Source organism: Chelonoidis abingdonii, chromosome 9 (genome assembly GCF_003597395.2).
Source record: "Chelonoidis abingdonii isolate Lonesome George chromosome 9, CheloAbing_2.0, whole genome shotgun sequence".
NCBI lineage: Eukaryota > Metazoa > Chordata > Testudines > Testudinidae > Chelonoidis > Chelonoidis abingdonii.
The window spans coordinates 10,433,403-10,447,062 of NC_133777.1; positions in this window are offsets into that span (position 1 = coordinate 10,433,403).

Here is a 13,660-nt window from a genome sequence, read left to right on the forward strand (position 1 = left end):
TCCCAGGGAACTTTCAAACACAGATGGTTACTGTGCAATTGGTACTATAGTTTGATTTTTATTTTAAAAAAAAAAAAATCAGAAGGGCTTTCTCTAGCTAGACCAAGTCATTAGAAGCTCTGTATTTCTTGTCCCCTTTAAAACTATGACATGTCGAAAAAGGAACACTTGAGCATTTAATCCCATGAGAAATGCTGATCTAAAAAGAACCCTGCCTTGGAGTTTTCACGTGTTTAACTTGGATAAAATCTAGAATCCTTCCTTTTGTGCCTTGCAGAAGTTTATTTCTCTGTGTGTGGTATGCGCAGCTTCCTAATGCAGAAATCTTGTAGCTTTCTTTGTGCTGGCTTCAGGAGTGAAAAGGATGTGGTTGTGTTCTAGTTTTATATAATGCATATAAAATGTTTGGTGAAGTAAACCAGTAAGGAGCTGCAGACAGAAAATCTATTTATTTTAAAATTACACTTCCACTACTTCTCAGATGTAAACAGTAGTTAATTGCCTAGTTAGAAAAGTCTTACTCACCAGGGACCAATTTTACTTTTAGTGATTTTTTTTAATAGAAAAAGGGAAATATCAAGTCACCCCATCTTGACTGTTCTGCATTGTTACAGATGAGGATTCTGTTATGGTAATTGCATTTGGAAAGGTAAATGCCTCAACATGAGGTGATACAAATAGTAGCTTACGGGTCTAATGGAATATGTTCCTTCTCAGCATGCCTCTTTATTTGGTTAAATGAGATCTAAAGTGTTAATTCTTCATTACTTAAGCATTCAAATACTGTATTTAGACTTTGCAGTAGTTTCTACTCAACAGAAGGCTTTAGAGCTATAGCAGGGCAACTCAGACTGCCTCACTTCCCAGTCGATTCTTTGTGCACTTTGTTGTTTTACCGAGTGTTCTGTTTGGAATAATGTTCTGCCCATTTAACTCTTCAGAAAACATTCCCTTTTTAGAACCAGATATTATTGAAAAGCTGCCTCAGTTTTACATATGAAGTCTGCTGTAGCTTTAACTGCAATACTGGAGCATGAAACTACTCTTCTTTTTAATGCAAATGTAAGGTCTTGTATTCCTGGTCATCTTATTGATTTTTAGAAGAACTCAGCTAATAAATGTGGGGTGTTCTCAAAGCAACTCTCACTGTTATAGTTGCACTCTGAAAAGTAGCATCATGCATTTCCATGTTTAATGTCAACAACTCTTACCAAAAAAAATGAAACTTGTTAATAGTAGTAAAACAACCAGTTCTTCTGGGATGCTGGGGTTGCTTTGTACCATAAAGTTGGCCTGTTAGGGCCCCAGGAGGAAAGTGGGGACACAGGGCTGCATGACCGTGATGCCCCAGACTGCATCAATCCTCAGGTGCTATCTTGTCTCCTCTGGGCCGTTAGGTATAAGAGCAGCCTAGCTTTGGTCTGGGATCATCCTTTCACACCGTAGCCCTGTGATTGAGGAAATGCAGAGGAGAATTTTTTTGTGCACAAGTCAGAATAGGGCTTTGCACCTCTCAGCCATAGCTAAGGATCTAGCTCATGTTTTACTCACTGCAAGCCCTGTAAATTCTACAAAGACTGTCACTTAAGCAACTTTCTTGATCAAGTATTATCATCCAACCATCAAGACTTCACAGTTGGTTAACAGTTGGATGGGGGATCTAGAGAACGATCAGGTCAGTATTCCATAGCTCTATTAATTCTGCAATGCAAAGAGCGGTTAACAAATAGCAAACTTGTCATTGTCAAAAGTAATCAATATGGCTCTGAATTTGTTAATGGAAAATGTGAGTTAGTCACTCTTCTGACCATGACAAACAAAAATTAGACTGGAATACGATGTGCTTCACTACTTTAATGCAAAATGACACCTTGATGTAAGTTGACACTATGCCATGTTACTGACCGCTTCAAGGATTCAAGTCCACCACTGTTTTTAGTGCAGTTCTTAAATTAGTTTGAAACAGGTTTGAGTGGACCTGTGTCTTCACATTTGGTGCATGATGAAACCATCTTAAGCGGAGTAGTTTGGAGACACGAGCTATCTACCGTGTTAGGTGAATATACATCTTTCAGGTGTAGTTAGGACGTGCATTGTCCAGTCATAGTATGAAACTTCATTGAAAGTTTCCACTAGAAAATCAAAATACCCTTAGTCCAGCAGGATTTCCTCTTGCAAAGAGACACGCATTCTAAAGTGGTAAATACATTTACCTGGCTGGGACATACTTTTAAATACATGCCCTATTGGATTTCTCTAAGTAAAAATAGTACAATAAAGCTACTCGTCTGTGGTACTAGTAATCACTAATACAGAATTCAAAAGGTACTACCCAGTATTGTGCAACGATCTTTAGCCAGACTTGGTGGTCTACTAAATTCTTTTGCAAGAAACAACTGATTGTATTTTTCAGGGACATCCTGTAGACTATTTGCTGGTAAACACAGCTGGGAGGGACAGCTCTCTTTTTTATAAACTTCATAAGTTATTGTTCAACTGACTAGTCAGGAAATGGGTCATGGGCAGGACTACAATCAGGTGGAGGCCTTGAACATATGCTTTCTTTAGGGGAAAAAAAAAACGCTGTTCGCTGTCCCTCAGTTGTCACATGCAGGTCACTGACAAGGGTCCTCCGTGTGTTTTGTATCCTGCAAGGACAAAGAGGAAATGCTTGCAGCATGTTTAAGCAGGCGAGCCCTATAATGTGATCTACTGTCAATTTTATAGAAAGTGGCAGATGGAAGCCTATACTGAAAATCACGTTGCTAATGTTTTGAAGACTCATTCAGGTCACCGGTAGGTGCCTTTTTCCCTCAAAGTAGCTAACCAATAAGTTGCTCTTTGAATTAGCTACCTACAAGGCAGTAACTGCTCTAGAATTAGCAAGTGAATGGGCTTAAACAATTTTTATCTTTAAAATATTACATTATAATTGTCGATAAACTACATGTTTAATAGGTAACTGCCATTTTTAACAACCCATTGAACAATATTTTTGAGATGTAGGAGGAACACAAGATACTGTGATGACAAAGATTTAATGGAGTTAAGATTAACAGCTGCTCTATTTTAAGTGACAACTCTCTAGAATATTTCTAGTTTCCATTGTAACTACACATCTGAATCTCATTCCATGTAATATAGCATAGTAGTCTGTTTGAGCTTGCCAACTTTATAGTAATGTTTAAAATTGTGCTGTTAAACCTAGAACTGTGCTGCTAATATATCTGAAGGACCTTCCACCAACTAGCATTTCTGTAGACTTTTCAAAGCTAACTAAAGGGTTAACAAATTTGCTGGCTTAAGTTCAAACAGAGTGGAGAGCATTTGTGTAGCTCAGAGATTTTGGTATGGAAGGAGCTATAGTTTAAACTGTGGGAGGAGCTGATCCGGGCCAAAGACTAAAATTTCACTGTACTGAAGCGGTGATAGCAGCTGAAGTGGAGTCTGGGATAGTGTGAAATGCATTGCATCAGTCCATCGACAATACTGATTCCCCTTTCCGCCCAGAATAGTGTCACAAGGCTTTTAGGGGTGTTACGAGGTGGTACCTAGAGTAATCGGGATTTAATTGATTATGTCCAGCTTACTTGTGTCTTATGTATGGGTTTCTTCCCTTCCCCACTTGTGATGGTCTTTCAATTTAGTGCTGGTTCTCTAGTGCCCTGTAAAGATTTATAATGGGTGTGTTTTATTACTGTTCATGTGAAGTCCATTTTCTCTGGGCTTCACAGCTCAGGTTTGTCCCAAACCTGTGATCCAAAGTTGTTTAAAGTGGGGGGGGGGGGGGGGGGGAGGTCTTGAATCTCTGCAACTCTTACTCTGGACGAATCACTCTTATTTTATTTCTTCCTTTAAAATATCTTGGCTGACTGTAGTTGTACTTATAGGCTGAGACTGATTAATTAACTGACTAGCAAGAAATGATGCTTTTGAGCAACTTCCCCCAGGCCCTCGAAATCCAACCATGCACCCGAGCTCCACCTCCCTGGAGAACAGGTGCTACAAAATTGCTTCTAAGCTAATGTTCTGCAGCCCTGCTTCCCCATTTATAAGCCGCTTGGTACTGAACAGTCCTGGTGAATGAACAGTCCTGGTGAATGAACAGAAGCGCAGGGGTATCATGTAAGGAGTTTTCCTGGTGAAGGAAATTGCAGCATGGAGAATGAGCCATTGAAGGGATTAACAACCCTTTTCTGCCACACATCTTTTCTGTCCCTAGACAAACTAAGGCCCATGTTCATTTCCACTTGTGCCCTAAATTTGCCGGGGACAACGCTTTGATAAAGATAATATCAGTATGGTCTTTCTGTTTGCAGCAATGAGCAGGGCAGTGGCATTGTAACCTATTCTGTAATTCCTTGCTATGCCCACAACAATAACGTATTCAGTCCTCTAGCTCGTTGCTTTGACAATAGGTAAAATGTAAATGCTCCTCTCTGAATATGCCCTTCTTGCATTTGATAATGAAAATCCCTTGAAACGGCTGAACTTGTTTAGCAGTCTAGAGAACAGTCCCCACCCTTGTTTTATTGCAGTAACAAAACACACCTTATGCTTTGCATTCTCCATATAGTTGCCTTTGCGAGCAGTGATACTACGTGGTGGAGCCTTGATTCTTTTCTTAACAACTTTGAAGGGAGTTGCATGCAGAAAAGTTCCCTCAGATGTTTAGGGCAGCCTTTATACACCTACCAGGATTCCAACTTTCAAAGGGAATGAGCCTTGAGGGCTGCATGATGTTTGATGGTTATCAACAGATGTTCACATCAAAAGAGCTATTGGTGCTGTCAAGCAACCGGCTGTATGCCATCCTGGGGCAATAAAAACGACACAAATGAACTTGTTTTTTTTAAAGTGCAACATGCTATAAATCAAATACTGATCTCCCATGGATGAAGGCAGTACCTATTTTTGCAAGCTAGTATTAGTCTCTTCCCCATATCAGTTGTCTAGTATGCATTAAACAAAGTGGCGTAGTGATGTTGTAGGCCTGAGACCTGATCAACCCCTCCCCACATATTAAATGAGCCTGGGCTGGTGTTCAGATAGCACTTCCATTGTAAGCCCAAATTTACATCAGTGTATCCATTCTCCCTTACTCTGTAACACAATAAAAGTCAGTGGATTGGGAGATCCTTCAGCCGCTCCTCTAAAGCAATTAGACTCTTTGGTAAGTGAATTATTATCTAAGGATTTCCACAATGGCTGCTTCTTGGAAGACGTTGTATTCCTAGAACAGATCTTTAAGATTGGCTTAATCAGTGCCAGTCTGAAATTGAATAAGCATGGAGTCCCCTTCATTCACTCCTGGATGCTCCAGCCGAAGAGGGAGGTATGTTGACAGGACATTGCAGCACCTGCCCCTGTGCTTGTGTTGCTGCTGTCAGTGTTGAGTATTTCTTGTGGCTAGCTGGAGGGCTCCCCCACGTGGTGGTGGTGGTGGTTTTTGGTTTTTTTTTTGTGAGCGCTAAATTCACTTTTTGTTTTTTACACAATGACACTAAATTGTTTAACACAAATGGGGATGAAGGGCAGTTTGGATATTCAGAACTCAGGCTGGGTCTCTGTTAACTGATCAGGTGGTGCCTCTGGGTTAGTCAGTTTAGTCTTGACTACAAATTGCTTGGCTCTTTGTAAGTCTGTATCTCTTTTTAATGGCATCTTTAAAAGCAGTGTTTAGGTTTCTGTGTCTCTGACATGCTTGTCTTTACATGTGAAGAAAGGGGAAGGGAGACACCGGATGGCTCCAGTGCCAGCAGTTCTGTGGCTGCCTTGCTGTACTCTGTAAACTACCACCATCTAGCTCTTGGCGTGTGTCCATGGTTCACCTGGCTGACTTGGAAAGAACCACAGTCAGAAGGAAAGAGCTGCACTGATGTTCTCCAAGATGGACTTTCTGGAGAACAGCCAAAGGATATTGTTGGGATGGTAAGGGAGAGAGCAGCGATCTAGTTTCTAAATGGATCCCAAATGCTTTTGCTTATATATGGTCTGTATATTGAAACGAAATGCCATCAGTAGTGAGTTAGTGTTCTTTGATAACTGACTCCAGGGAAGCTATTTGGCTGTGTATTCTACCAGCACATTGGCACAGCTATAGCTGCTTGCACTTCTTTTATAAATCTCTTTTTCCAGCTGTTTGTAAATGGGTCCTATAAACTCAATCCTTCCTAACTCGACATGCAAGCCTCTTGTCAGTCAGCATGCCTCACGCCAATTTAAAAACGAGTTAACCTTGCTTTAAGGTATTAAATTGTGAGGAGTATGCAGAGACAACTGCTTTAAAGGGGTCAGATTGCTTCAGGTTACTTTGAGACATGAGGGCATCTTGTTCAAAATCAGCGGCTGCTCTTACAGTACTTCACACAAACGTGTTAAGCTCACATGCTTGGCACAATCGTGAGTAAATGATCTTTCAATAATCCACAGGATTTAAAGTCCCTGTGGTAAAGTCTGCTTTGGAAGTTGTTTCAGTTCATAGACATTAGTCTGTTGGATAAAGTGCATTTTTCCGGTTAAGCCTGTTCTGTTGTAGTACTTGCCCAATAGACTAGAACAGCTAATACACCTTTTTATTAATGACTGACTGCACACAACAATGTCTCTAATACCTATGCGTAAAAATTGGCCAAGTGTGGTGGTGGTCTTTTAAACAAGCTGTCTGGCTTTTTTTTAATTTGATTTGAATTGTATACAAGTGAAATGGTTATGGCTGAGTATGTGTCAAACAGGTCACAGATTCTGTGATTTTAACATAGGTCTCAGAGTTCTTGGGCTTCAGCTTCAGCCCCACGTGGCAGGGCTCAGGCTTCAGCGTGATTTATCACCTGCCTTCTATCTGTGACTTTTAATAAAAATAACTGTGCCAAAATCCTAGCCGTAGGAATGACAAAACACTAGTTAATTTTGTGACACAATCCTGTATCTTGGAAATCAATTTTAAAATGTTACCTTTTCTGCTCTAACGCCGTGTGGTGCCTAGGTATTGTAGCAGACATACTATGCAATATCATACAACTGTTTTTAAACCAGTTTGCTGCATTAGGCAGGAAGGGCCTGAATTTAGCCTTAATTTCTAACATTCATGTAAAACTTCTTTTTAAAGACGGTGACTAACTAAAATAAGTTGAGGTGAAAAAGGCATTACTCATTTAAGTGTCTTTGTAGAACCAAAACCGCATCCACCATAGAAGCAGCCTGTTTGCTGTGATCGTCTCAACTTATGAAAACTGTGTACTAGATAAAATTATATTGTGATGTGTAAAAAGTGTATTTTATAGTTTTGGTGAATTAGTTTACTGTTTTGTATATATGAATTTTATAAATATTAAAACTTGACTTGTTATACTGTTCTTTGTGGAGTGTTGAATCTTTCAATACAGAGCCTGAATTCTGGTAAAATTTTAACCTTGTTCATGTGCTTACTATGATGATACAGGAACCTGACTGAAGTAGTCTTGGAACTGTTAGCGGTTATCTTCTAGAACTCATGGAGGACGCGGGTGAAATCCTAGAAGACTGAAGAAGGGCAAATAGTATCTGCCTTTAAAAAGGGGAACACAGAGGACTTGGGGACTTATAGGCAGACTGAACCTTTATATATGTAAAGATACTGAAATATGAGTTTAGGCACCTGGAGGATAATGGGTTTTTAAGGAATAGCCAGCATGGATTTGTCCAGAACCAATCACGGCAACCTAGCTTCCTTCTTTGACAGGGTTACTGGCCTAGTGGATGGTAGATGTAATACCTTGATTTTGAGTAAGGCTTTTGGCACAGTCCCCCATGACATTCTCATCTAGACGGCATTTCCCTCATTTGTTTATGGATTTACTATAAGGTGGGTGCACAGCTGTTTGAAAGGCCATACTCAGAGTAGTTCAATGGTATCAAACAGGGAGGGTGTAAGTAGTAGGGTCCTGTGTCTGGTACTAGTCGATATTTTCATTAATGATTTGGATAATGGAGTGGAGAGAGAGCTTATAAAATTTTCAGATGACACCAAGCTGGGAGGTATTGCAAGCACTCTGGAAGACAGAATTCAAAACAATCTTGACAAATTAGAGAATTAGTCTAAATTCAACAAGTTGAAAGTCAATGAAGACAAGTGCTGCGTATTTCACTTAGGACAGAAAAATCAAACGCCTAAATATAAAATGGGAAAATAACTGGCTAGATGGTAGTGCTGACGAAAAGGATCTGGAATTATAGTGGATAACAAATGAGTCAACAATGTGATGCAACTGTGAAAAAGACTAATATTCTTGGCTGTATTAACAAGAGTATTGTATGTAAGATGCAAGAAGAAATTGTTCCACTCAGCTCTGGTGAAGCCTCCGCTGGAGTACTGTGTCCAATTCTGGGCACTACGCTTTAGGAAAGATGTGGACAAATTGGAGGGAGTCCAGAGAAAGCAACAAAAATCATTAAAGGTTTAGAAAGCCTGATCTATGAAGAATAATTTTAAAAACTAGACATGTTTAGTCTCAAAAAAAGACTATAGGGGGACCTGAGAGGACAATGATCAGCGTTCTCCATGCCCACTGAAGGTAGGACAAGAAGTAATTGACTTAATGTGCCACAAAGAGATTTAGTTTTTCTTAATATCTAATCTTTCTAACTATGAGGGAAGTTAAACTCTGGAATAGGCTTCTGAGGGAGGCTGTGGAATCCCCTCACTGGAGCTTTTTAATAACAGGTTGGACAAACACCTGTTAGGGATGGTCTAGGCTTACTTCATCCAGCCTCAGCACAGGCGTCTGGACTTGAAGTCTTCTCAAGGTTCTTTCAGCCCTATATTTCTATGATTCTAAGAAATTAATAAAAATGAGACCAGGGCTGTCATACAACAAAAACTTGGGTGGAAGAGCACTTGTCCATAATTATGACTGTCAATTGCAGTTAACTCATGTGATTAACTCAAAAATTAGTCGCGATTAATCACAGTTCTAATCGCACTGTTGAACAATAGAATACCAATTGAACTTTAAATGTTTTGGATGATGTTTTTCTACATTTTCAAATATATTGATTTCAGTTACAACACAGAATACAAAGTGTACAGTACTCTATTTTTATTACAAATATTTGCACTGTAAAAATAAAATTAGTATTCAGTTCACCTCATTCAAGTACTATAGTGCAATCTCTTTATTGTGAAAGCACAAATTACAAATGTAGATTTTTTTTGTTACATAACTGTACTCAAAAACAAAATAATGTAAAACCTTAGCACCTACAAGTCCACTCAGTCCTACTTCTTGTTCAGCCAATCACTAAGACAAACAAGTATGTTTACGTTTACGGGAGATAATGCTGCCCACTTCTTACTTACAGTGTCACCTGAAAGTGAGAACAGACATTCGCATGGCACTCTTGCAGCTGGCATTGTAAGATATTTATGTGCCAGATATGCTAAACATTCATATGTCCCTTCATGCTTTGGCCACCATTCCAGAGGACATGCTTCCATGCTGATGACAGGTTCTGCTCGATACTGTGTTAATTGAATTTGTGAGTGAAGTCCTTGGGGGTGAATTGTATGTCTCCTGTTCTGTGTATTACCTGGATTCTGCCATCTATTTCATATTATAGCAGTCTTGGATGATGACTCAGCATGTTGTGTAACAAATCAATATATTTGAAAATGTGGAAAACATACAAAAATATATCTAAATAGTATTGTTTAACAGTGTGATAAATCACAAATAATTTTTTTATCACAATTAATCGTTATTTTTAATTGCCTGCCAGCCCTACCCATAATCATATGTTCTTCCCTTGATTCTGCTCTGAATTGCTGCTCTCGAGTCTATCAAAGAACTGAACCTTTAGTATGGCATATGGAGGAAATGCTGATGAACTGTTATCCTATTTAAATCTTAAAATTCCGATTCATCCTGTAGAATTTCAGTAGCTGGTGTAAATATTAAAGTTTGATGGGGGTACAGCTAGAACCACTTGTGTTTGTGTATTTCAAGCTCAGCCAGGGAAGATTTTTTTTAAACTGGTTCAGTTGACACCACCTGTTAGAAGTAATTTCTCTTCAGCTGCGTAGTATCCAATAATAGCAGCATGACCTGTGTGTGTGTGTGTGTGTATCTCTCTCTCGTGTCTGTCTCTCATGGTGCCATTCCTCCCTTGTCAGCCTCACTTGCTTTTTATCACCCATGTAGAACTACTGACTTTAGGACAATTTTAATAATCTACCTCATTGGCCTCTTCTTAGAGTATTGCAATCTTAGCACCAGCTAATTCCATCAGGCCTTGAGCTCCTGCTCTTCGCAATCCCTACAACCTTTCCTCTATTGTACTTTGACAGGTCACATGCTACGAGTATTGCTTTTATTGTATGACTGAAACTTCTATTGCAGTTCCTAATTGTAGATTGATACTACATTGTCAATCCCATTTGACCGGGGCAGTACAAGCACAATTTGACTCACTTTAATGGGAGTCTTGGCAGTTTTGTTATCTGGAAACATTGGGTGCCCCAGGTTAGATATCACTGGTCGGGTATATGAATTGGCTTGATTTTTGTTTCCACAGATGCCCTGAGCATCTTCAGCTCCCATTTAGCCTAGTGGGAGTTGGGAGTGTTCAGTACTTTTGAAAATCAGTTCAGTTCAAGAGCTTAAATAGGGATATAGCTGCCTACAAGGAAGCATTCAAGCTCAGATGTTTAGGTCTTGATCAGAATAATGCATAGGTAAGCATTTGGAGTTGCTGCTGCTACTCATTTCATGATCCAAGTCCATCCAAGATGGGACCAAGATTACATATGTAATCTTCGATGGCATGTGTGTATTTCACAGCTTTAGAAGGATTCTTGGATAGTCGCTGGACATCATACTATTGGTTGATGTCTGCAGTGAAAGCTGAACGATATCTAGTCTATGGTCTGAGTTTGCTGGTGCTCCTATACCACCAAAGACCCAGTGAAATTTCACTATGGAGCGATTTTCTGATGAGGATGTGGTCAACTTCAATTTTTTCATGGCACATCCATTGTTTGAAATCCAGATCCAGCAAGGGTGGTTAAGGGACCTAGATAAAGATCCCATAACAGACAAGCCCTCAGTGGCACATAATGTCAAAATCCAGATGGTGTCATTTGGGGAACCCAAACCAAAGGGACTTATCCACTGTTTCATAGGCAGTTTCACTGCAGCCAGTCACACCATTGGAATCTCAGAGCACTAGCATTGTGTCATGTGGCAGAATTGACTGGATTTTTGCTGACAGCACAATGCATCCTTTCGCACAAGTGATGCATCTTATGTTGGCTTATTGGCTGTGTTGACAGGTAAGTGTACATGATGATGTTGGAGCCAAGCCCAGAGTCAGCACAGAGAGACGAAGTTCCTTGTGGTTCAGGTCTGCTACAGGTTATCTAATTACCGTATGCTGAGTTTGGAGTGGACCATTGGAGTGGAGAAAGTGACTTGATTGCTTTGTGGCAGATAGCCTTGGTGACACTGGTGATTACGGTCTTTGTAGTAGGTGAGTTCTTTGACAAGAGCTGTCTTGTACCCAGTGCAATTCGTTGTTAACACATTCTGTGTGGTGGCATAGAACGCATCTCTAAGGTATGTTTTGGACTTTTGGGAAATAAGGAAGGTGCAGCCCTAATGACCCCAAACATGGGTTTGGGTCACGTCTATTTTAATGCATGCAGATCACATGTGCGCTCTTCCTGGAGCTTCCTCCTGGAGTCGGTAATAGCAGGGGCTTTAACCCTGGTGCTTTCTGTTATGGCTGGTCTGCTCCTTTGGGACTGGAGGGACAGGGGTTTTATTTTGAGGGACACCTTCCCTCTTCCCAGGAACTCTTCCACTAGATGTCTCTGTTCTTAAGGTTGTGGGTGATGGTTATGAAAGGGAAGGCTATTCAGTTATTAATCTAACAAGGACCATACTTCTGCCTTCCTGACTGTGGAGCCTTGGAAAGCCATACAGTAGTGTCAATGGAGGGAAGTTTTGTTGTAGAAATGTTCTGGGTTTCATTTCAAAAACAGGATCTTTTAAAAATAACACCCCTGCCCCCATCCCAAACAAAGAACCCAACAAAACCCATCACAGCTTGAGTTAAATGAATAGTGCAAGAGAGAAACTTTTGAGCTCCATAGAGCTCTTCTTGGTTTCTTCCATAAAAGTTGGCCCAATAAAAGATAATACCTTACGTACCTTGTTTCTAACTAATGGAATTATCTACAAGAGAATGCAACCTCCCTTTTTTTCCTCTGCAGACCCTTGTTTGCAATTTGTTGCACCTACGGTTGGATGCAACTATTCTTCTAATGCCTCTCTCTCTTGCTCCTCTTCCCTCATAGAGTGCAGTAACTTCCTAGTATTGGTGATGGGAGTGCAACCCATAGTGTCAATAGTTTAGCAGTGGAAGGCTGATCTACCTGTTAGATCTTGTCCTTCCTAATGGAGGCGTATGCTTTCCTGAGCTTGCATGTAACCACTAATCCCATTGATGCGGTATGGAGAATTATAGGTTTACGAGATGGCAAGAATGGCTGAAAAACAGTCTGTCTGCTTTTAGTGTTTATCAGTATCAACATAACGGATACTGGAACCACCACTGAGGTTTTGGATAATAGGCTAGAAAGTATATTGAATTCAGACACTCAGTGTGGCACCAGCTAACCTTAGTTGATCCACCTCTAAAGCACTCTCGAAATCTCTGCTCTTGGGTTGTCATTTGAAAGGTTTCTGAAGTGAGACCTCCTTGTGCATGATGATACAGCTGGGCGGATGACTGCATAAATCCAGAACAAATGGGAGTCATCTTCTCCCCTTGCAATGTGCATATGCACACCACTTACGCCCTTTTGTGTCTTTGCCTCTGCAGTTGGTGGGCTTCCTGGAGCTGCTGCCACAAGGAAAGTGGCTAGGTAGTAGCCAAGGATGTTCCAGACCTGGTTCAGGACAGCAAGATATTCTCTCGGTGGTAATAAGCAAAGACTTCTACGGAGGCTGCCAGATAGGGCTCCTAAGCAGTTCAGGAATGGAGCTCTGTTATTGCAGGGGTAGGGAGTTATATATTGTAGCTAGCCGGCTGTACGCTGCTACTGAAGCTGCAGAAGAGTCCTGCACAGCTTGGGAGCTGCTTAACCTCATAGAAGTAAAGTTCTGCTCTTGGGCAGTTTAAGCTTCTCTGATAGCAGCCAGCGCTTCTCCTATGTGACAATCTCCCTCTCCTTGCTCTGTGCATTAGCCCCCGGGATTGTAAGTGGTCTCCCTGGATTCCTGGGGAGCTCCCTAGACCCATAGGAGTGCTCTGCCGTACTTATAATGCAAATCAACCTAGTGTAGCGGTGCTGTGCTTTCACTTACAATATCCTAACACAATGGAGGATGTTCCCAAAATAATCAGTGAACGCTGCATCTGTCGTGAAGCTTTGTGCCCCTCACACTGCTTCCCCATGCAAAGGCTCCCCAGCTGAGGTCTAAAGTGCTGTCTAGTACAAAAGGCCCAGGCTCTCCTACCCATTATGCACAGTATAATGGAGCTCTGTATGTGCCTGACCCATTTGTAACGCTCTGTGACCCCTACTAGTGGGTTGCAACTAATTTTCTTGGCTTACAGTGTGTGTAAAGTGCTCATCTACCTCTTGCTGATTGAGTCCTTCAAGTTAACTTCCTAAAAC